The 4,631-nt window shown below is 32.9% G+C and overlaps 1 long non-coding RNA gene across 1 annotated transcript; it reads right to left on the reverse strand.

The window, feature by feature from the left end:
- Positions 1-235: 235 nt before the first annotated feature.
- LOC143072262 (uncharacterized) lies at positions 236-4,160 on the reverse strand. Its single transcript, XR_012977093.1, has 3 exons — positions 4,008-4,160; positions 3,203-3,791; positions 236-1,499 (listed from the first exon to the last, which is right to left on the reverse strand). It is a non-coding gene; the product is annotated as an uncharacterized LOC143072262 (long non-coding RNA).
- Positions 4,161-4,631: the final 471 nt, after the last annotated feature.

The following is a 4,631-nucleotide window of genomic DNA, read 5'->3' on the forward strand; positions in this document are numbered from 1 at the left end:
TTATGCAAGAGTTCCCATGAGATTTGAGAGCCAATTTACTTGAATACGTGTAATTTATACCTGTTGTGTAGGATTACAATAATGTATTGGATTATCAAATTACTATAAATTAATATAGCAATCAGCTCACAATTAGTTATATATATATCTATAACTGTTTCAACGACATACGGAATACCAATATATCTGTAGGCAACAAAGCCATTTCATAATATGGATTTTGGTAATGATAAAGACATTTTCAAATAATATTGTATTAACTTATATACATCATGAACATTGGTACATTATAAGCAAAAACAAAACTATTTTCCACGAAGTACTCGTACACTATAGTTATCATTGTACTCTTGATCAGTAACTGGTCTATTGTAAAATTGCCTAAAAGTAGACTCATTTGTCCATCCTGCTGATTTTAAAATAGAATTTACTGACACCCCAGCTCTAAGTGCTGCTGATGTACTAGCTCCCCTAGTACTGTGTGTTTTAAAAACAGAAGTATTTACACCTGCAAGCTTTAAAACCAATTTAATCCAATTACTAATTGTTGACTTTGTTGGGTGATGGTATGGTTTTACAAATGTAACAAAAAGTTTTTGAGATGTACGTATTGCAGATGTTCTTTCGATATAGGCGTTTAAAACTGTTACAATACACAGTCTTGTGTCATCAACAAATGCTGGCAAACATATTGGTGATAAATGTTTTCCTGGTTTTGAGGTTTTCAAAACCTCATTAATTTCAATTACAACATTGTCTTTTGTAATTTTCATAAAATCTAAATCTACACAATGTAACGTCTGTATTCTCTGTCCAGTAACTAGTGCTAATAACATGACTAATTTCAAAGTTAAACATCTCAGTGACAAAAGCTTTACAGGCGATAAAGTAATCAAAAATTCTAATACAACATTAACATCCCATGTTTGCTGATATCTAGGGAACATTGGTCGTTTATTATAAACTCCTCTGAGGAACCTTTTAGCTAAAGGCCACTGACCAATCGGCAGTGTTTTTCCCAATGTCAAATATGACGATAATGCAGATCGTGCTGTGTTAATAGAACTATATCCTACACCGGACTCGTATAAAACTGTCAAAAATTCCACTACATCCACCTCAGTTGGCGTAAAAATATCAATCTTTCGTTGACAACAAAATGTACACCATTTTTTGAGATATGTCCAATACTGTTTTTGTGTACTTTGTCTCCAGGATGAGATGACAATTTCTGCAGCCTTTTTTGATAGTCCTGTATTTTGAACAATTTGCCCGACAATCTGAAGACACCCAAAATCAGTTTTTTCAACGTATGTTTCTTTTGAGGATCTGTTGGCAGTATCAACAACTGTTGTCCTTTTTCCCTGGGTATTATGTAAGAATCCTGAACAATATGATGCAGTATTTGAGGGAACCAATGTTGAGTGCTCCACAAAGGTGCTATTAAGGTTATTTCTGCTTCCTCCAAAATTAGTTTTTGGATAACTTTTCCTACCATGCTAAAAGGAGGAAAAACAAATGAGTTAAAGTTAGTCCATCTTATAGAAAAAGCATCTACTGCTTCAGCATTAGGATCAGGTAAGTATGAAATATACCTCGATAACTGATGATTTATCCTTGAAGCAAATAAATCAATATCATGCGGACCATATATTGAATTAATACACATAAAAACATTAGTGTTAAGTTTCCATTCTAGATCTGTATTATTAGAACGTGACAATTTGTCGGCTTCAACATTTGTTTTTCCCGGTAAATGACAAGCACTTAACCAAATGTTTCTGTGTATACACCACTGCCATATTTCCCTTGTTAAGGTATTAAGAGATTGAATTCTACCTCCCATTTTGTCTATATAGGTCACAGCTACCATATTATCCATGTATATTCGAACATGTTTATCAGATTTTGTTGAACAAAAACATTTTAATGCTCAAAACGCTGCTTTCAGTTCTAAATAATTTATGTGTAATTTCTGCTCTTCATAAGACCAAAAACCCTTGGTTTGAAGTTGTGTATTGTCGACAACACCACCCCAACCAGTTTTTGAACTGTCTGTTTTTAAAATGATCTCAGGATCTTTTCGTACTAATGGTTTAAAACTAGACTCAACATGAGAAATCCACCAATTTAACACATCTACTGATTCATTTGAAATGATGATTTTAGTGTCAAAATCACCATTGTTTTGTTTTAAAAACTTGTCTTTTTCTATTTCTAAAGATTTTATATATATAAGTGCATGTTCAACTCCTGGTTCGGCAGCAATCAATTTGCCTATAATCTGTGCAAATTGCCTGATTGACATTTGTCTGTTTTTAACATATTTACAGCATGTAAGTTTTATTGCTTGTGCTTTTTCAGTTGTAAGTTTAATTGTCATTGTTATTGAATTCAAAACAAATCCTAAAAATGTAATTGTTTGTGTCGGTTCAAATACAGATTTGACAGGATGAATAGTAAAGCCTAATTTATCCAATAAGGTGACTGTATCAGAAATATTAATTGCACATTGCGAATAACTATCACTGATCAAAAGACTATCATCAATGTAAGCTACATTTTTGTGTCCAATTTTTCTTAAATGTGAAAATGGCACTTTCAAAACTTTTGTAAATATCCTTGGCGCAGTTGTCAGCCCATTAGGCAAACATGTATATTCATACAACTGATCATTCCAATAGAACCGTAAATATTTTCGGTCTTTGTGGTCAATAGAAATAGAATAATATGCGTCTTTCAAATCAATAGAAGCAAACCAGCAGTTTTGTGACACACATTGTATTGCTGACTTTAATGTTTCCATTTTAAAATGGTGTTTTTCAATATCATTGTTGAGAACTTTTAAATTTAAAATTACTCTACATGTACCATCCTTCTTTGGTCTTGTAAAAATATTTGAAACATATTGATTTTTAATATACGTCACTGGTTTTATAATTTGTTTCTGTAAAAATTTATCTATTTCTAACTGTACCATATTTGTTTCATCTTTATCAAATTGTAATAAATTTGGTTCTTTGTTTTGATATGGAATTTGCTCAAACTCAATTTGATACCCTTTTACAACATCTAAAACCCAGTTATCTGAAGTAAGACTCATCCAATTATTTAGGAATGTTTTCACTTTCCCACCAATGAAATTGTCTGGTGTGTTTTAAAATGTAAATTGTGTATTCAATTGCTGAACTGAAGTACTCACAGGCAAACTAATTTGCTTTGGCAATTCTAAAACTTCTTGTCCTGCTCTTGGAACTTCTTTTTGAACTTTTTCTTTTTGTAAGTGGGTTTCCCTAAAAAATCTTTCTTGTTTGATGGTTTGTCAAAATGACGTTTTGGTACATGTACATATGGCTTCTTAAAAGTTTTCTTGTCATCATGTGATTTCTTTCCAACATTAAAATTGGTTTTGCCCAGTTTCTTCCCTACTGTATATTCAGCATCCATTTCTTTGACTTTATCTTTGATGTCATTTCCAAAGAGAAAATCAGTTACTGGAACATCATCTTTGCATAAAGCTTTATATTTTGGTTGTATTTCTGCTTGTATTAAAGCTCTTCGTCTAAAAGTAATGTCTGCATACGTGACTTGAGTCATTTGGTACGCGTCCTTACAGAGTTGTGTAGCAGAGTGTACCTCTTCTGTCGTGAGTCCATCATTGGTTTGAGATTTACCAAGAAACATGTCCATTAAATACAGCATAGGACACGCTGCTTTGCCCAATAGGTTTTGAATTTTTTGTAGTTTGACGTCGTTCATTCTATTAGATATTGACATCTGTGACCAGATACCTGAAAAGGAAATGAATTCCTGTATTTTATGTCGGCCTCAATCAAATAATTTATATTGATTTGAATTAAATTTTAAAAAATACATTTACATGTACATGTATATAAATATATATTTATTTTCAAAGAATTGAATTTTAATTAATTTTAAAATTTAACATGTACATTTTTGTACATGTATCATATGTTTAATAGTATATTTACTTTATATACACTCACCCAAATTAATTTTTGGGACTGTCAAACTGTGTACATTTTCTGGCTTTGCATACTTTTTGGTTAGCTCATCAACTTTGTTTTGCTTGGCCTTTTTTCTCAAGCCATCATTGACAACAGATGCCAGTTCATCATTTATCTTTGGACCAGCTTTCTCTTCAGGTCTCTGGTGGTAAGAATGTGTTCTTAGAGATGAAATGACCCTATTAGCGCGCATGTACCCGTTCCAGCGCTCGGTTAATACCCTGTTACATATTCGTTACCTATTCGTTACCTATTCGCTTATAATACATTTTTTTATACGTTGCACCTGTTAGAAAAGGATTTTCAATTATGTCCAGGTCTCAGACGGTAACAATGTGTTCTTAGAGATGAAATGACCCCATTAGAGCGCATGTACCCGTTCCAGCGCTCGGTAAATAACCTGTTACCTATTCGTTACCTATTCGCTTTTAATGCGCGGGGTATACGGTGCACCTTGAAATAAATCGTTTTTTAAATTGTGTTCAGGTCTCTGGTGGTAAGAATGTGTTCTTAGAGATGAAATGACCCTATTAGCGCGCATGTACCCGTTCCAGCGCTCGGTTAATACCCTGTTACCTATTCGTTACCTATTCGTTACCTATT

Source organism: Mytilus galloprovincialis, chromosome 4 (genome assembly GCF_965363235.1).
Source record: "Mytilus galloprovincialis chromosome 4, xbMytGall1.hap1.1, whole genome shotgun sequence".
NCBI classification, from domain to species: Eukaryota; Metazoa; Mollusca; class Bivalvia; order Mytilida; family Mytilidae; genus Mytilus; species Mytilus galloprovincialis.